The 21512-nt window shown below is 34.8% G+C and overlaps 1 pseudogene; it reads left to right on the forward strand.

Moving 5' to 3' along the window:
* Positions 1 to 17647: 17647 nt before the first annotated feature.
* Positions 17648 to 18463, forward strand: LOC149690151 (very long chain fatty acid elongase 6 pseudogene; annotated as a pseudogene).
* The last annotated feature ends 3049 nt before the right edge of the window (positions 18464 to 21512 follow it).

Here is a 21512-nt window from a genome sequence, read left to right on the forward strand (position 1 = left end):
TATTTTAATTTCGATCCATATCTGGAATTAAACGAATCCTTGATATGCAAATGGCCAAGTCAGAAAAACATTCTTGAGAAGTTTTAAGTCGAATAAAATGTTGTTTCACCTGGAGATAATAACTTGGCCGTATTTTAGATCTCACTTCTTTTTACGGCCAAACAACTTGGCATATTTTTACAGAGATGTTTTTTGTGAGATTTCACTCCTTTTTGTACGTGCATGTTCTTGTAGATTTATAGAAGTACATGTATCGAGTACGTACATGTACTGTCTTTTATATCGTCTCGTTTAAACAAGACCAATTTTGAGATTCGGTAACATCGGTTTTCCCTCTTTTTTTTTCCAATAAAGTCAACACATTAAGTAACATTAGAAACTCAATAAACGCCCGGCAAAGAGTCACATTAATAGCTCATCTACGTTAGCACCTAAAGATAAAAGAAAAAAAATACACAGAGAAAAAGACATTCATGCTTTCCTTAATGGGCCCTTCTTTCGCCATCTAGTACTATACACTCTTGGTAGCCTAGCTGACGGCCAACTGGTATGATTGCCGTGGATAAGTCTGTTTCTAGTTGGCCCGTCATCCAACAAGGAGGTAAAAAGCAGTCCCGAAGGGGTATTCTTGATGAGATGGATAAGGAACAGAGATCGGTGGACTTCTTTTTTCAAGTTTACCCTTAATAAAAGTAGAGTACTATCTTCGATTTCGAGGAACTTAATTGTTGTATACGCTGTACCGATGGCTGTACTTCATATTTAAAAGTCCTACCCTGAGTATTACTGAAATGATCCTACAAAAATGGTGGTAGTATCGAAGCACAGTGGGTTTACTGGGCGATATTGAGTCGAAAATGTTCTACGAGCGCTTTTGACTCGAAAATGTTTTGCGAGCGCTTTTGACTCGAAAATGTTTTACGAGCGATTTTTACTCGAAAACGTTTTACGAGCGATTTTTACTCGAAAACGTTTTACGAGCGATTTTTACTCGAAAACGTTTTACGAGCGATTTTTACTCGAAAACGTTTTACGAGCGATTTTGACGCGAAAACGTTTACGAGCGATTTTGACGCGAAAACGTTTTACGAGCGATTTTGACGCGAAAATGTTTTACGAGCGATTGTGACTCGAAAATGTTTTACGAGCGATTGTGACTCGAAAATGTTCTACGAACGATTTTGACTCGAAAATGTTCTACGAACGATTGTGACTCGAAAACGTTCTACGAGCGATTGTGACTCGAAAATGTTCTACGAGCGATTGTGACTCGAAAACGTTCTACGAGCGATTTTTACTCGAAAACGTTTTACGAGCGATTTTGACGCGAAAACGTTCTACGAGCGATTGTGACTCGAAAATGTTCTACGAGCGATTGTGACTCGAAAATGTTCTACGAGCGATTGTGACTCGAAAATGTTCTACGAGCGATTGTGACTCGAAAATGTTCTACGAGCGATTGTGACTCGAAAATGTTCTACGAGCGATTGTGACTCGAAACCACCCATAAAACTCAATGTATTTAGGTTTACCACCCTTTATGGAAAACATTGTGTATAACCATAAACGGTGTTCAGGGAATACTAGATTGGTTAAACCCTTTTTGCACATCTTCTGAAACTTCTCATCCATCTCATTTACTAATACTACATTGGCATTGGCTGTTAACTGTCTACAGTGGAGTGCTTCTAAAAATGTTCTAGCCTTCGGGTGGTCGACGACCGCCTAGTTTCCCATGTCAAAGCCAGTTTCCCAAATCTCTACTCGATTTCATTCTCTCCTTGACAACCGTTGCTAGTAATTTCTCTCTTACCTCCTTAGCTATATTCCTGCGGAAAGTAAAAAAAAAAGAAGAAGAAAAGAAGAAGAATAAGATAAAGTCTCCAGGAGCCTTAATGTTTTTTACTTGGCCAAGGCTTAGTTCGTATTTCGTGAGCTGACTTACCTTTTCGCTTTTTAACCTGCAGTCATAATTAACTTGTATTTTTGTCTAGTGAAAATTTTAATAGGCATGCTTTATCGCAGTAAAATTCTCATCCAAAGTAATCAGAGTGAAGAACTTATTTAGGGGTTTTAATCTTAACGTATTTTATATGGGCGTCTGTAGAACTGTTTACCTTGCATTACATCCGAGTCTAATTTGCAAACATCTAGTGAATTCCAATTGCAATTCAAGGTTGGCATTTCTAGCAAATTATAATTAAATTGCGATTCAGGTCTATGCTTGAAATGATCCTTTATTTTATAAAGAATAGATGAACCAGTAGTAATAATCTTAAATGAAATGACACCCTTGACTGTTTCATTTCTAAACCTCTGCGAAGGTGAGGAAAGAAGGAGTATTAGTATCATCTGACCAGGGATAGATTTCAGTTTATAAGTAGGAATGGAGAACAAAGTAATCTGGGCGCACGTCAAAGTCCCGGACCCCCTTCCACGGGACGAAGGGGTATGAAAGAAGAGGTGGGTCATAGCGACAGAGCTAAAAAGCAATTACGTATTTTTCGCCGTCCCCGTTAGCAACGTCAGCAAAACGTAGTTTAAATGAGTCAATAAGATAACTTAAACTTTTCGTTACGTGTTAGAGGGAGGGGCTCTATACTTGGCTTGAGTCGGACTGAAGTAACTACTAATCGTTCTCCATTCCTACTTCTAAAATTTAATCTATCCCTGATTTGACGTACACGCCCAATAGAGTCAAATTATGAACCTCTGTGATCAGTGCCCTTTCGCATATAGGTCTAACATGTAGGTGTAAAAATATTCACTCCTTTTCATGCTCATTTCAATGAAATAGAAAACTTTTAGCATGGAACACATACTGTTTACTAAACATTCATCATGTTTCAAAACCCGCGTCAAGTCATGGATGCCGAGAAACGTGTTTAAACATTTATTTTTCAGAAAGTGATCGATTCTCCAATGAACGAGATATTTCACGGTCATCCCATACCTTTCTTAAAATTGATTTCGTCTTGTAAATAGAACAAGACCTCTGTTGTCGTATCGGTCAACCGGCAAAAAGTGTTGATGCGGTGTCGGGGTTTTTGGCACGCTCTCGCTTCTTTTTTAGCTACAGTAGCTTTAAAAAGCTTTGCGTCAATACATTGGATTTTTCGCTTAGAAGGACTTCCAAACGCGATTTGATATATATCAAGTTTTAGAGGGAGAATAAACCGCCTTGAAATAAAGAAACCCTCTTTTAAAGATACTCCGGTATTGTGGCTATACTTTTAGAAGCTCATAACCTAAGATAGGCTATTCGCAGTGTCGTGAATGTTGCTTCTTGCCGAGTTCGTATCACTCAGTCCCCTGTTAAAATCTAGATAATCATTAAGTTAATAGTACAACATATTTCGATTTAGATTTTGAAAGGGTTAAATATTGAAAATATAAAAATTTAACCTAATGACTTGGATCTGTTGAAAATCGAAAATGTTGGGTAATAAAATAGGCAAATCGCCTAGGGTGTCGCCTTATGGCGATTGTTCCTTAGAACGTGCCGCGTGCGATGCAACACTATGACAACTGGGTGACACCGTTACTTCAAGGTGTCGCTAAAGATTATTTAAACCACAATTTGAAACAAATATTACTGAGTTGTAGGAATTTATCATCCTAAAATTGAATGATGATCAATTCCCACAACTGCAATCTCTTTTAAGTCGAGGCTTAGATAAGTTAACCATCTTATACAGCCATAAATTCACAAATACCCTCAAAAGACGCCTGTGATCAAGGATTTCTTTAAAACCATAAATACTCCAATGTACATACATAAGGTATTTAATCAACGATTTCTTTCAAAATATAAACAGCCATACCTCGTAATTTTTTTGTGCTTATCCCCTTATCTTTATGTTTAAGGGATATACAACGCGTTATGTAGAGGCGTGCCAAGAACTATATTTTGAGTATTTTTCTGGAGTACATAGTTATTGGGGAATGTCACCTGACTCTGTCTTCTGCTTAAACGTAGTAAGCATGGAACGACACTCCGGAAAGATTCAATGAAAATGCCGGTGAGTGTTCCCAGTGCTCTGATAATTCATGAATGACGTCACATGCTATGAGCCTTTTCAACGTAAAAATGTTGTAGGCAATCCTCTGCAGTATCAGGACAAGGGGGTTGATACTTTGTCGTCTCTGTGCGCACACATGATACGGAAAGTTTACAGCGCATGCGCCAATTAACCGAGTTGGAAGGCAAATTTTTACCCCCGTTGTCTTTCCCTCTTAGTTCCATCGAAATGGTCTATTTGATGGAGGATAAGCTCGATATAAGCCCCACCCTTACATAACACATAGTACATCCCTTAAATTGTCGTTTAGAATTAATACAAAAGGTGAAGTTATACTTCATGCTGTGAACTTTCACGAAGAGGTGAAAAAAGTATGTTTTCTTTAGTCACGGTAGCACGCAGTGATAAATGGGTAGGGTTATCCTTACGGCGAAAATGATATTTCTGGGATTTCTTTTGGCACTCGACTGCTCTGGAAGATGTCTCCCTCGAGGACACTTTTCAGCTCATTCCTTTTCCCTCCATTTTGATGTAAATATCCTTAGATGACTTCGGTGGATCCAGTGGTATTTCTGTAGGCTACTATATCTTACATAATACAGCCAGAACGTGGACCGCTTTTAAAAATGATGACCCTTATAAGTTTGATTTCCAAAAGGTGTCCTATTCTTAGATCCTGATTTATTTTTCAGGAAATTTATCCACTTCAAAGATACCGAGTTTCCTTTTTGTGGAACTATTTTTATTCGGTGGTGTTAAAAATGTTGGTGCGTCATGGATATGTATAAACAATAAGTATTGTGGATTCCCAACTAGGTAGAAAAGCTCGCCACCAAATACGCTATACACCCGCTCACTGATGTGAGGTGGCTCTAAATTGAGTCGGAAGTAGCTAGTTCTCGTGGGGAAAGAACTATAGTTCTGAGGAGAATCCTAAGTGGTGAGTTTGAAATTTCGCCCATGCGCAAAGAGAAAAAATACGAATATCAGTCATATTTTTCTATGCTGAGTGGGCTCATAAGCAAAATGCCTTGTGGAAGGTAAGAGATGGTAATCCATAATACGTAGTTTTCATACAAATATATATCCATGAATGAATTGGTCCTTTTTATTACGAGCTTGCATCCAAAAATGCATATTGGATCTCAATATTCGAAGATAGTATTTATCACGAAGTTTAGAATTTTTAAAGATAATCAGATCAAAAGTTCTACACCAAATTAAATTTTAACACTTCGAGATCTACTTTTGTTAGATAAAGTTAGATAATGCCAGTTTTTCATCTCACAACACTTTTTTTGTTCGAAGCTTACATTGATAAAAAATAGATTGAGGTCGGAATTTTCACTATGCCGACTGCAAGTTATTACTCTTTTTTTGATCTGTGAAACAAAATTTTTGGTAGCCTCTGTTTTCTTCATCGGCTTACGTTTTCATTTGCACTGATTGCTAGATCGGAGCCTCCGAAATTAACTAGGCCCATGCGTGTCGCGAAGCGAGAATATTTTTTAACCAATTTAGTTCGCCGTGGTTTTACGCTTGGGGGCGCTTATATTACCGGAAAATAAACAAAGATCAACCCCGTGACCCTGTCGACTGCTTAAGTATTTGGGCCAAGGTCGCGGATTGTAAGTATACGTTTTTATTACTCTTACTGAATTATTTTAATTGAAATAATTTATTTTGTTGTCATCAATACAATCTAACCGAAAGATTCAATAAAACGTGAATAGCCCCAAAGACATTTACGTTAATTTTAGGATGAAATTTTTCTCCATCATAAAATTTTTATGACTGACCCCTAAAATATTAACGATAATTTAAGGAAGACCCCTGTCACAACGGTAATATAAGCTCCATCTCGTACACATATATGGTGAAAATATTTTCCTTAACAAACTGGATATTTCCCCACATAAAATTTGACTGGCATGGGCCTAGTTCATTTCGGAGGCTCCGGCTAGATATACTGGATTAGACACTATTCAACTAACTAAAGTTCCTGATAGGGAAAATAAAACTTGACACTTCCTGTAATAATATTTTAACTAAATTACATTAAAATCCAAATCTTCTACAGTAAGAAAAAATATGAATATTTAAAGTTGATGTGGATTCGATTGCAAGCGTTCATGTTTACTTCAGAATGGAAATAATACAGTTATAGTTTAAAATAATGAAAATATGTGCAATACATACCTTGTTCCTCGTTGTTGGCAGAATACAGCGACGCAAAATTTCAATCTGAAATACAGTCAAATTCAACATCAGGTGCAAGGTTTTTAAATGGTTAGAGTCATATCAAAATTGTAACTTAATTATTTATTTATAACATAATTATACATATGGGGATATTTTTCTTGTTCAAACTTTGACAAACCGTAGGGATCTTTTATTTTATTTACTTCAATTAAATTTAATAACCAACAATTTTGTACCATAAATTAACAAGTATATTGAAGAGGATGGGTTGGTTTAATTTTTTTTGTTGTTGTTTATTCACAAACAATTTGCTTTTAAAGTGGTTTTTCTTCTTTTACACAAACGATTTCATGTTTCATGTTTTATTTTTTAACTCTCGGATTAATATTTTATTCATATTAAAGCTTGGGTGTGTTGTAGCCATTACACAAACTCTAAAAATCTTTATTAACTTTTTTTCTACACAAAACCATTTTCGTTAATTTAATTATATATTTATTTATTAATTATTTATTTATTTATTTATTTATACATAGAATATTTTTCCACACTTAATTTTATTTTTTTTTATATATTCTATTAATTTAAATTTAAAAACAAAAATTAGCAATTCGCTAAAATTATTTATTTAATTATTAGTTAATAATAATTTAATCAATGAAAGTCGGTGAAGTCGGATATCAAATTACAAGTAGTGATAGTGTTAATTGAATTTTTTTTAATATACTTAGCTTTCATAATGCGCGTAATTTATTTTGTTTTAAATTCATTTTAATATGAATTTAATTGTCTTAAAAATTGAAGATATTTATCGCGAATTTTCATTATTCAACTAACATAACCACTCGAGCCCCTTACTTGCGTTTCTATATCCTCTAAACCGAATATTTAATACTTCTTTTACTTAATTTAATATTTTAATAACATTTCGTTTTAATATTTTAATCCTATATTTCAAGCCCCATATAATTTGACAGTTAATTATTCACAACCTATTTTTTCCACATTCACATTCACACGTTTTCTTTACTTTTTATTTATTTTTTAATTTTATACAAGGTTTTCAATATTTACTGTACAGAGGAACAAGTTTTTTTTTTCATTCAAATATTAAATGTATATATTTAAATACTATTTATTGGTTAACATTTTCATCAATTCAAATCCATATTTTAATTTCTTAATCGGATTCTTTTTATTTAATTTCAAAGAGGGAGTGAATTAAGTTAATATTTAAGCAGTCGTTATCTGTATCGTCAGGGCTATTAGTTGCCATGGTTGAAAAATTCAGAAGCTAAATTGAAGTTTCTAAACAATCAATTTTACGTTTTGTCAAGAAAATAGGAGGTAATAACATAATCTGAAGAATTCCAAATAGGCTGTACTTATACCTGCGGATACGTGACGTTTTATCTGTAGAAAACGGTTTTTGATGTTTTTATTTACAGAATATCGACAACGTTCACAATTATCATAAGTAATTGTTTCTAATTTCAAAATTATCTAAAAGCCTTTTCTCATCAACGTTTTAATTAGTTACTTGAAAACGGTGATATCCCACTTTTAATTTTTAACATCCAGTTTTTGCCTGCGTCATTTTTGAAATTTAAAAAAAATTCAGGAGTTCCTCAACCATTCATCTATTAACTCTGACTGAATTAAATAAATTATTTATTTGACATAAATCACTTTTGCTCTAAGTTAAGAATATTTTCAATGTAATTCAGCGTATTCGGAAGATATTTTTTTTAGTTACTTAACGCGTTATATCACATTTTGCTTCTTTTATATTTTTTTTATATTAGTCATCTTGATATATATATTTTTTCTTAATTGGCACGGGATATTTTAGGTGATATAATAAATTGGCTTCTGTCGGCTGCTATTGTTTCTGGTTTTAATAGCACTGAGCACCCTTATATTTTAATGCATTGTTGGAATGTTTAATCTATTACAAGCTTTTAATTAATATGAGGAATCAGGGTTTATATTTTTGTGAAGCACCAATAAATTATGAAGCGTCTATTATTAAGAATCTACTGAAGAAATGTTTTCAGTGTTTACGCTTTGTTTTGTAATAATTAATTGTTTTTAATGGATACAATATGGCTTTGAAAAGTTAATGGTTAAACAGTATTGATTGATTGATTGATTCAATGAGGGTTATTATTAAATTTAGAAATGGCAGTTAAAATAAAATTACATAAATTGAATTAGATTCATTAGTTTTACGATTTCGGCAAAAATTTAATTTACTGAATAAGTAATAAAATTTTGTAATGTTTATTAATTTTAAAATATTTTAAGTTTTATCGTCTTTTTATTATTAAAAGCTTATTATCAATCTTTATATTATTTTATTTCGGATGACAATATTTACGATGTCAAAATTTACCGAAAAAATAGGGTTTTTATGGACAACCATAAATTTTCCTTATTTTCTAAATTTAATTTATTAATTAATGTTCATTACTGTTTATCCAACAACCTCTAACCATTAGACTAAGCTAATTTTCAAGATATGGTATACACAAAATTCAATATCCGTGAACGCAAAATTACCAAAATGTAGTCGCATTTGTAACAATCTTAAAATTCTTAGCATTCTTAGCCCTAATCGCAAATTCATTCAATCTAAAGCTCATTTTCTTATTTGAAATAGAGAGACTCTCGATTCTTTTCGAATTTTTTTTTCCCCCACTTCGGTCTTTTTGGTAATGTGGCAAGTCTTGTGCCCGACAAACTTTTCGAGGAAGTGTCTTCGTAGGGTAAGGGGGGTTTAAGGAAGAAGATCTTTGGCGCTCACCGGAACCGAAAAACACCCTTTTTTCTTTGGGATAGACCTAGTATTCTGGCACTACATTTTTTTAGTCACTGGGATGTCTAGTTCTTTTGGTTCGAGGAGGAAGTCCAAAGAAACGATTGGGAAGAAGGGAAGTTCTGTCGATTTCTTTTAGGTACGACTAACGTTCCTTTTCCTTTGCTCTTTAAGGACGTTTAAGGAAACGTACCCTGGATCCGAATTTATGAAGGAAGGGTTTTCTATAAGTAATCCCCAAACGGCATAACCATTTTTGTTCACTAAAATATTGGATATCTCTTTACAAATATAACGTAGTCGTGCTTGGCACTAGAGAGAGTTGTGTTTCTTATCATCGAATAAACGTTTGGATAATAAGTTTGCCTGTAATTTTAGCATCATTAAGCAATTAATGGAAAACGCGTAAGAAGTTAAGTTTAAATAGCCCTGGCTAGATTACCACTCGACCGAAAACACAACGGAAACCCGGCCGAAAGGGTTCGACCGAAAAAATCTTACGACGAGTATGTCGGAATTTCCGTTCGGCTAGGCGTAATTTGTGTTATTATTTTTCGGTCGTGAAAGGTGTTACGCCGGGCTCTCAGCCAATGACATTAATCGGACTAACGACGTCACACCTTTCAAGAGGGCATGCGTATGAGGGATCGATCAATGGCCGCTATTTATTTATTAGCTGTTGGAAGTAGTTGATCAACCGTTCTTGGAAACAATGTCACCAAGAAAGAAAGATGTCGTTTCAGTTTGCATCCTCGGGAAACCACTCCCATCTGTCACTTGACCCAAACTCAAAATTCGGTCGTAGTGTGGACAGTCTACCATGGCTGCGTGATTGCCGTAGGTATTTTTCGGTCGAGTGGGAATCTAGATTAAGCCTAATTTGAAAAATTAAATAGGAAACACTCGTGATTTACGTCGCGCCATACTGGGAAGATCCTACGTTAGATCATTAATTCATAAGATATGTTCCATAAGTTTGTCACTGGTTACTGAGAGCTTGTCATGAAGTGACGTAGGTGAAACGTCATAGATGCTCGTAAAGTGATGCCTGGTGAGGCGCTGTCAAAGGCTTGGTACTGATTAAATAGGATGATGGACTGCAAAATCCAAGTGTAATCGATTCTCGCATCGTTCTCCAAGTCTCTGGCATTGCGAAGTATAGGAAGTGTCATACTTAAGGAACATATCTTATTAACTTATGGTTAGATATTTTTCGGTGAATTCACACGGGTTTACTCAAAAGTTTAAGAAAAAATGTTTACATTTGATGAAAGCGTGGTACAGTTATTCACAATAAATTACAAATATCAAGCGCCAATTACAAATCCAGAGCATACCTTAGTATCTATCATCCACGGTAAAATTTCGCATCTTCTTTTTAGCGTCTCTCTATCGAGAACTTTTCAGTGGAAGCTTCCAATAGAAGTTCCATCCTCGAGTCTCCGATACTTTTTTTTACTAGGGATAGCTTTTGTTAGTGTCACGTTTCTCAATAAAGTTTTGAAGGTGTAAAGCTAGTCGCAGTAGTAGTTCTCAGAGCGACCTGAACGATCGCGCTACGTTTGCATTTTTCCCCTCGTCCCGATCTTTTTACTTTTTATCCGAAAGTGCTAAACCTTTTATTCGATGAATTAGAAGCAATTTTTTTTTTTATTTTGGTTCCGGCGACTAAGGACGGTACCGGAATGAATTTATTGTATATGTACCTGTTTTCAAGGGAGAATAAAATGACCAGACAATCATTATAGATTGGAAAATAAAATAAAATTTATCAACATAACAAAAGATAGGATTAATTTCTGTGAATTCAAAAATATCAAGCTTTTAATTCTCCGATTTCTGGTTATTTGGGAATATGCATTTGAAAATGCTTCATATAAAATTATTTGAAATCCTCTTTTTAAGAAAGGCTAAAACGTTTCCTGTAGTCCGACGTCACAGATATATTTTTTCACGTGAGAAGGTGCCACTCTCTCTGCTATCAGACCCAGAGTTTAGACTGGCGAGAAGCTCGAGACGCGTATACCTCACGCGTATAGGATTCCCGCTCTTTTTTCCTCACGTCATAGTGATGTCATAAAACAGGCAAACAATCTCGACAAGACAATATTATTGATATATCGAAACTGAGTTTTCGTGATTTTTCAATGCATTTTAAAAGTAGAAACTTTTGGTTCAATTAAATTATAAACTTGATATTTTGAAAGTAGATAATTGAAAGTGTAACATAATACCACTTTCGTGGTAAAATATGGTAAATTCGCATACCCTTTAAAGAAAAAATCCCGGTTTTATACATTATACCTTAAAAGAAAGGCCATTTTCTAATTGTAAAAGGGAAAATATTAAATAAATAAATAATCTCTTATTACAAAATAATTAGCATTTAATTAGTCCTAAAAATGAGGACTACTGTCCCGTAATTGGCGTCTGCTAGTCAGAACCCTTTACCCCTACGGAATTGGTTGAACCAATCCCGTGCGGGTTCTGACTAGCAGATGCCTCTAAACATGGCGAGGCAGTATTCAGCGTCTTTATGACAAAATAAATGGTAATTACTTTAAATAATCAGATCATTTAAGTTTTTTATTATTTTCCCTTCTATTTTTTGAGAAAAAAAACTTTCTTTTAGGTTTAATGCCATATTGCCTGCTCCTTTCTTTTAAAAGTAAAATGAGTCTTGACTTACTGACAGATAATTGGCCCCCAGCCCAAACCGCTTTAACTAAAAAACTGAAGTTTTTCGGGGATGTTAATTTTAAGTAGTAGATAAACATTAAAAAAAGATTTTTCCAATGGCGGTTGGGAATGTAAAAAATATTTTTATAATAACTTCTGCCCGTTAGTACCAATTTCACTCAATTACCGCCCGAAAAATAACACAAACGTCCTTGCGGACAACGCCCAGTCAATTTTTGGTATAGTTTCAGAAAAAATTTTCAAAGTTTGAAAAGTTGGACATTCTATACCAAACGCTCATTTTTTCAAACATCAGGTTTATATTTTTATGAAAAAAAAAAGGTGGGACAGGGACATTTAAATAATTAGCCAACGCAACACTTCGTCACGCTTTCAGCAGACAACTTGTTCTTCTTTTACTAGCAGACGCCAGTTGGTTATATTTCTTGATGACGGTTAATATTTTGAAACAAAAACTTATCGTATGGAGAGTTTTATTTTTTAAGAGATGAGCGGATAGTCCTTGTAAGATTGTTAATGATTTTTCGGTTAATTTATTAACTTAAATCAATTAAAAATGTCTGTCTCTATGTTTCACTCTCCCTTTAATGACCATTTGAGATTTAACTAGGCAACAATTAAAAAAATTTGTGAATGGCCACGAAAAATCCATAATTAAGCTTATGCTGGCTCATAATTGGCGAAGGTGCTTTCATTTCGCGAATTCGGTGCACATTCTTGGTTGTATTCAAAGCGGAGTTCAAATGATTTAAAGTGAATTACATAAAATGTTACGTGAAATTTTTGAGTTTCACAAATTTATTTCATGATTTCTCTGACTTATACTGCTTCAGTTTAATTTCCAAAAATTAAGATTAATTCAAATTTGTTCCCAGTTAAGTATTTTCTGGTATTACTAAAATATGTCCACGAATTCATATACACCTCACGTGAATTCAATGCAAAAAATCGATAAATCGGAGAGTTCAATGGTTTAGATAACAATCGAAAAGTTGAAAAATTCAATTAGAAATTTGACCAATTCACAAGGAATTAATTTAAAACGGTTGAATTAAGATATTTTGAAGACTGAAACCGACGAATTCACTTCGAAATTGAGACATTTAAGCACGAAGTCAGTCGAAACGTTGCTGTATTTCATTTTACATAAATTTTGAATTCACTAAAGTGCAAATAATTCCGTGACTTATTCACTAAAATGCAAATAATTCCGTGAATATTTCACTGAAATGCAAATAATTCCGGGAATATTTCACTGAAATGCAAATAATTCCGTGAATTTTTCACTGAAATGAAAATAATTCCGTGAATTTTTCACTAAAATGCAAATAATTCCGTGAATGTTTCACTAAAATGTAAATAATTCCGTGAATTTTTCACTAAAATGTAAATAATTCTGTGAATTTTTCACTAAAATGCATATAATTCCGTGAATGTTTCACTAAAATGTAAATAATTCCGTGAATGTTTCACTAAAATGTAAATAATTCCGGGAATTTTTCACTAAAATGCAAATAATTCCGTGAACTTTTCAATAAAATGCAAAAAATTCCCTGAATTTCTCTTTGAAAACTAGATAGATTTTAGTCCCCATCAAATCGTATCTCTTCTGAGATAAATGAACTTTCATAGCAATTGGAACGACACGATTATAAACCAAACTTAGAAACAACTACTACTACACACAATAACTGTTTAGTAACAATATTTATTGTTTTAAAACGAATATTTCAACTCCAAGATCGAAATAAAAAATACCGGAAACTGAAAATTTCCATAATGATACTAGAATAACCTGTCAAAACATATTTTAGGTAGTAAAAAGGTTGAAGATAAATAGATTTTAACCATATCCCAAATACTCTAAAAACTACCCTATAAATATTTCTATACACTCAGAAGCTCATAACATAATATCAGGGATAGATTTAATTTTAGAAGTAGGAATGGAGAACAGAGAAATGTGGGCGCGCGTCAAAGTTCCGAACCTCCTTCCACGGGACGGAGGGGTATGAAAGAAGAGGCGGGTCATAGCGACAGAGGTAAAAAGGGATTACGTATTTTTCGCCGTCCCCGTCAGCAACGTCAATGAAACGTAGTTTAAGTGAGCCAATAAGATAATTTAAGCTTTTCGTTACGTGTTGGAGGGAGGGGCTCTATACTAGGCTATGAGTCGGACTGAAGTAAATACTCACCGTTCTATATTCCTACTTTTGAAATTAAATCCATCTCTGTTTAGAATAAATGCAACTTATATATTACTCCACCTCAATGGAGGGACGTCTGTTCTTATCTGCGTAAGGAGTTCTGAATTGTATGATAAATGCTTTCTATTTTATAAAAGGATGCATGCACTTATAGAAAGAGGTTCGCCGCCATAAATCCTTTTAAATTTAAAACAGTACCAAACTATGTTAGCACATACTGTATTTTCAGTTTTTCACCTGGGAGTTTCTATTGTTTATTTTCTTCCATTACTGTTCTTTAATTCTTAACGGATTTTGTCCTATTTGAAAAAATATGAAAAATGTATCTGCTAACATATTTCACCAGTCATTTTATTTGGTTTACGTATAGTTGAATATTTTCGGGATGGTTCTTGGGAAAGTTTTTTTAAAATATTGAGCTCGTAACCATACAGTGATTTTATCAGGGAGTAAGGAACGTTAGAGGGAGTATTAAAGTGAATAGGCGCGTTCGTTAGATTCGTGGCTAAAATCGTCTCTCTCTGGCGCTGACTCGGGGACTCAACGCGGTGTCCGCGCGCATGCGTCAAATTTAAAAACCGTCGTGCATCTGTTTTTTAGGGAGGTATTTTTCTGTTCTCGCCGTTACGGCAAGCCCGGCCGCCGGCGGCTCGAGATGCGCCGCTCGGCCTCAGCCGATGATATCTAACCAAGGCTTAGTGTAGTTATCGTGTCTAATTTTATTCTCAGAGCTATATTTATGTTGAAATTTAAAGAAAATGTTATAATATTTAGTTGAAGACTTGGTTAATGTCTCAAAAAATTTCGAAACTTGAGCTTTAAAACGTTGAATATTTTATAACGTCTACCGAACGATACCGCAAATTCGCCTTCCGGGCTTCCCGGTTATCTCGACGGCGAGTCGAACAGAGTGAGTGGGGCAGCAGTCGATGGAAGCGGAAGCTGGCGCTGGCTGCATAGAGAATTTTTAAATTCTCTCTGCTGGCGGTAGTAAACGACGTCACTCGCGCCTGCGCGTTAGCAAAAATTGAGGAACGGAGATAAAAATTCCTACCCCCCACTTTCTTTACCATTTTCCACTGTATGACGGTTTTTTTAGCATTAGATCAAAACTCCCTCTAACGTTCCTTACTCCCTGATTTTATACTCTCTACTGAAGTACTTAAATATAAGTTCCACCATAAGTTCATAAGTTATGTTCCATAAGTTTGTCACTGGTCAGTGAGAGCTTGTCATGAAGTGACGTAGCTAGGTGAAACGTCATAGATTCTCGTAAAGCGACACCTGGTGAGGCGCTCTCAATGGCTTTGTACAGACTAAATAGTAAACTGGAGTGTAGTCAGTTCTCGCGTCGTTTTCGAACTAGGTCTCAGTAAGTCTCTAGCATTACAAAGCATAGGAAGTGTCATAATACTTCTGTGACTCATCTTATAAACTTATAGTCCCACTGTAACTCTATAATAAAAAATGTGTGGACTCGCTGTAGGGGTTTGTGGTACGAGCATTGTCAATGCCCCTCTACCTTATTTTCAAGAATGTGTGCTCCATGGTGTGCCCTTATAAAATATCCTTCCGACAAATACTTCTAGTGAGAATGATGATTTGTAAACAAAATGATACAATGTTTAAAGGAAAAGATACCGGTACTACACATTATACCTTAAAGAAAGGCTTTTTCTAAATATAAAATGGAAAATAAATATATTTACTGCCACATCATTGGTTCAGTAGAGTCTGCTAGCCTGAATGCCTTACCTCTACGGGATTAGTACGACCAATCTCTTGCGGGTTCTGGCTAGCAGACACCTCTAGATATGGCGAGGCAGTAGACCAATTAAATGTTAATTACTTTTAAATAAGATATCGTTTTTTCTAATATTTTCCCTATTATATTTATAATTAAATTATGTTCTTTTATGGTATAATGTTAAGTTGTACGAACCTTTCATTTAAATATAATAAGTTTAGTTAGCGATAAAATTATTTCAAGATCCTTAGCAGGATCCAATGAGATGAAGGTAATTATGTTGATAAAACTATAATAAGTTTTCACCAATTTAGATATATCTACGTTTATAGACGAAAAACTTTTAAGTCTTATTATTTTAAAACTCTTTTTTCTAAAATCAAATGGAAATCATACCCGTATTACCACTTGTGACATACATATATATAAGATACAAATATTTAAAAGTTACGGATACTTGAACCATTTCGAAACAAAATCAAAGTGAAACTTCCTTCATAATTGATCAAACCTTCGAAAAAAGATTAGAAATGATTGACAATGTCTAGGGTATCAGAGCCCTCTATTCTAAGACGTCATAGTGGTACCCCTCCCATTTTAAACCTCAGTTTAAGCAGGACAGGATGGAGGTTCTTCTAAAAATAGAAGGTAAAGGCCATTTTGACGTCGCCTTCTATATCTTGATTCCTCGATCCCGGAAAAGTGTATAACCTCATACCCATTAATCTTTTGGGGAAAAGTGCTATGTATGGATCCATACGTAGAGTAACAACATTGGAAAGGAACTTTCTTGTAATCAAGGGAAACGTTGATTTCTAGTTCGAAAGTGCTTTTTAAGTTATTCATTAGTCGACAGTAGTATAGATAAATCCACTGACTTGAGACTAACATGTCAATTATCAGAGGTGCTAGGATAATAGATAAATTCACATAAAAGGTTCTAGTAAGTATATTTAATATAAATTCCGATGGTTCTTTTTCATTTTCGAACATGAATTATACCAGAAGTAGGATGAGACTAGAAGTAAAGAGCTCTAGAATTGGGAATAGATCCTGGCACTAGTGAACAAATTTGAGAATTTTATGCCGCTTCCATAGCGCCTATACTAGAGGGAAAAAAATTGGTCCAGTTCCAAAAAATTTCCTATCCTAAAGCCGCAGAACACTGACGTGGGTGCTCGAATCTAGTTCGGCCGTCTACCACCGGGTGCGCCTCACGTTTTGGAGGGAAAACTCAGAAACCGCTACCAGAGGGCCAACCGTTGGTGTGTTATCAAGAATATTCACTGTCGCCAAGTGAAGAATTTGGTTACCTCAATACTTCTAGTCCCTTGTCCTACTTCTGATTATACTAATATCAGAAGTAAGATAAGGGACTAGAAGTATCGAGGTAACCAAATTCTTCACTTGGCAAAAGTGAATATTCTTGAGAACACACCAACAGTTGGCTCTTAATAAATAAGGTTCTTTGAAAGAAGCATTTATCGCAATTGAAAAAATGTCCACCCACAGGTCGCCCGTCATCATTTTCAATCCGTCTTACCTCATTTCTCCTTGGGTATACTTCGAGAATATTTAAAATACCAGAAATATTTTTCGTGGTGAGCGGAATTAATATTCAGAAATATCCTAGCGTTAAAATCAATCTGTTTGCAAAGGCTTTAAGTGGCTTTAAAACAGGACTGACGTGAAATACTTTAATTAAGTTTTTAGTTAAAAATCAGGAAAAAGTTGAAATTTAGATTTTCGCAAGACCTTTTCGTGGTCATTATCAGGACTTTTGCATTTTAATTTTTCCTGGATCGTTTGTTTGGCAAGAGAAACCTTCAATTTTACCTATAGAACATAAATATATTGCAAATTACAAAAATACATCCTATCTGCAGTTAAGCGTACGAATTGATCATTCGGATTAAGATTTTTGGAAGAAGCACTAAGTGCAATTGATGAAATGTCCGCCTCGGAGTTAGAATACACTGGATATCCACACTACTCCTTCGTTCACAAATTTGAAACTGGAATTACTCCCGAATGGGTTCAACAATGGTTCAAAAACAACTGGCATTACAGTCTTTACTTGGCTTTGGTTTACTTAATCACTATATTCGGCTTGCAAAGATATATGAAGAACAGAAATCCTGTGAAAGTTCGAAAAGCGGTCATTGTGTGGGACTTCTCCCTGGCCGTATTCAGTATCTGCGGTATGTTAAGAATGGTTCCAGAGATAATCTACATCTTGAAAAACTTCGGTATGGAATTTTCCGTTTGCAATTCAACCATCAACTCGGTCACTTCGTTTTGGGCTATGGCTTTCGTGTTGTCTAAAGCTCCCGAACTTTTGGATACCGTTTTCATCGTGTTAAAAAAGCAGAAACTAACAACTCTACATTTGTCGCATCACGTTTTAACTATGGTTATTTTGTGGGCATACGCGCAAAATATGCCAGCAGTTGGACGCTGGGTTATAGCGATGAACTATAGCGTGCATTCACTCATGTACAGTTATTTTACGTTAAAAGCGGCTAAAGTTAATATACCGATCAAGTTTTCTATGATTATGACCATCGTTCAAATTGTGCAAATGGTTGTAGGCATTTTGGCTAGCACGTATAGTTTAAAGGCGAATATACAGGGACACGAATGTACCGCTAGCGCCCGCGAATCTCTAATAGGTATGGCTTTTGGAATATATTTAATGTATATGTTTATCGAATTCTTTCTGTATAGATATAATTTTTTTAAAACCGACCCTAAAAAGAAACATTAATGAATTGTATAACTAAAACTATATCTAATATTTTTCCGTTTTTATGTGAATCAAAAATAAATTTTACGGTGAAGGTATTTATTCAGGTGATTTTCCCATTTTTGACCTTAACGTCTATAGTTTTATTTTGTAACTTTTCTCCGAAACTTTACCTCAATGCAACGACTTAAGGATTCAATCATTCAGAACTATTCTTGAAGATTTTATAGGGGTGGTTCTAATGGTTTAAAGTTATGGCTGGAATATTTCTGGTTTAAGTGATATGTACTTCCAAATGTATTATTTTCCATAAAATGTTTCCGCATTTCAAACTTGTTCTCGTTTTACTTCAATGAGAATTAAATTCAACAGGTCATTTAAACAACTTTTTACTGTCTTTTTTATAATAATCAGTTTTATGAAACTGGTCATTTGAACAACTGTTGTCAAATAATCTGAAGATCCCATAATCTCAAGATACAGCGGTATATCTTAAAATGTGAGAAATAAAACGAACAAAAGCTATTGGGATTATAATCAAGATTACAATTAAAATTAAAATTAAATGAATTACAATTGATTCTTGGCTTAGATGTTTCGACCATAATTGACTAAAATATATTTGAAATACTTCACTGGCAAGTGACCAAGGATAGGCTTGGTTCAAACTTATAGGAGGAAAGTTTGATTATCTTATGGAGCGAGGGGATAATCACTCACAGGATCCCTGGACACCAACTACGAATTACTAGTAATCATTTAAACATTGTCAAGGGAAGGGGATTTAAAGATTAAGAAAAGGATACAACGCTGAGAGGTTGGCCCCTCTTTCTGGAATAGCCTAGTTGGGGGTCATTTGTTGGTCTTTAAAATCCCAGCATACTTTTCATGACTGGCCATCATAGGGTGCAGCCACCTCGTGGTGGAAATATTTAGTAGCGAAAGCACGTGTAAATATAAGTTCTTGCTGCTCTATCCAGATGGCACTAAATCTTATGCCCAAGCCAGGCTACTAGGCATATGGGTAAATTTTACCCAAATCTATGGAATGGCCATAGTTTCCTAACTCCAGAATCAAACTTTCCTCGTCCAAGATTAAAAAAAAATCATTTAACTCAAAGGGATGAGAAAGAACTCACATCAGTAATTTACTGAAGTGTTTCATTCCGAAATATATAGAACTAAATTTTAGTAATACCAGAAGTGAGATGAGACCAGAAGTACTGAGCTAGCCAAATTCTTCACTCGGCGAAAGTGAATATTCTTGATAACACAAGAACGGTTGGCCCTCTAGTAGCGGTTTCTGAATTTTCCCTCCAAAACGTGAGACGCTCGCGGTGGTAGACGGCCGAACTAGATTCAAGGAGCCGCGTCCGTGTTCGGCCGCTTTAGGTTGAGGGGAAGGGGGTAGGAAATGTTTGGGACTCGACCAATTTTTTTCTGTAGGCGCGTGGGAAGCGGCAAAAAACCTCAAATCTGTTCACTAGTGCCAGGATCTGCTATCATTGCTAGAGCCCTTCACTTCTAGTCTCATCTCACTTCTGGTAATACGCGTCTATAATTAGTCATGTGTTTGATACTTATTTCAAATGTTTCAGTCTATGACAACATTTTATTTCCAGTCCCTTTATGAAGGTTCTGTGTTGTATTTCTACTTTAAATGTTTTTTAAACCTAATAGTTTCTGTGGCTCTTTATCGGTCTGATACTTTTCTTTTTTCCCAACCTTTTCTACACGTCAGTATAGCTTTAGTTTTTAACGGGTGTTACTGCATAATCGATTTGTGTCGGGAAAAAAAGGAAGTTTCCTACAGTTTTCTCCATTCTGCTTGTTTTAAAACTTAGCCATTTTTTATTTAAGGGATTTTTTATTGTTTAAAATGGGCTAATTTACCATTTGAAAGAAATATCTTTAATACCTTATTTTCAGCGTTGTTTTTTAAGCTACACTCTGCCCCGTCAAGTACAGAGCTTTTACGCTAGATGGCGATACCATCAGGGGGCGTGTATGCTTTATTTTAAAAATGTGCAGTTGGCCAATTGAGTCACGTGGTGGGAATAAAACGTACTGTACTCCTTCTGTCTCACGCAGGTATCAACCGGTTTTTCGTTTAAAATTCTCTATCCGCCTTTTTCATATAATTCTGTTTAGGTTTAGGTCTAATGGTTTTCCGTACATTCGTCTACATTGTGTAGAGGAAACTTTCTGTTATGTAATTTGAACCAAGTGTTCAGCACATAATTACTGTTAGTCAGAAGCCTACTGTATCACTCGTTCAAGCTGCTCATGGTGTAGTGGTGTACTTTACTAAAAAGGTTTAAAGTTGTTAGAATAGATAAGTTTTCTTTTTTCAAAATAAAACACTCTCCACACTATCAGTTACTGAGTAAAATATGGTTAATATCTTGGCTGTCAATGGCTACTAATTTTTATATGCTTATGAGAGATCATTATTTTAAATGAAATGAACTAGCCATGGATTAGAGACAATATTTTGTAGTTAATGGTTCAAATAGTCAGACATGCAAAACAAAATGTTGCTGCTTTAATTATATGCTTAACTAAACCTTGTTTTCAAACCACATGTATTGACATGCCAGAATTTGAACTAATAGGCTTATGGCAATCTGGGCTTGGCTTAGCTCCACTCCCAGCACCACTACGGTATTTCTTTTTTATAGAACGGAAGCTATTTCATAGTCTCCTCTGGAATGTTTTAGTACTAGTGGAAGGTAGCGTGACGTTGTGTGATGTAGTATTGACAACTTACTAAATTAATTAAACAGATAATTTCACTCATAATCGTATTATGTTCACCCTTTCATATTATCATGCCGTATGTTTTGAAAAACTATAACTGTAGCAAAGAAAGTAGTGTTTATCAAGCGTAGGTAAAAAGGAGTATAGATATTTGTGTAAACAAGCTGCTTATTTTTATTTGAATAAAATTAGTACGGGAAATCAAAACTAAATGTTCAATGTATTATGGAAACGTTATTGCTAGGATATTTTCTTAGGGAAGGTTATAATATACGCCCTTTTTTTATGGAGAAATAGGGTCTAGGTTTGT

This window comes from Phalangium opilio, unplaced genomic scaffold (genome assembly GCF_054372755.1).
Source record: "Phalangium opilio isolate 3A_F unplaced genomic scaffold, DU_Popi_V2 ptg000031l_1, whole genome shotgun sequence".
Taxonomy (NCBI): Eukaryota; Metazoa; Arthropoda; class Arachnida; order Opiliones; family Phalangiidae; genus Phalangium; species Phalangium opilio.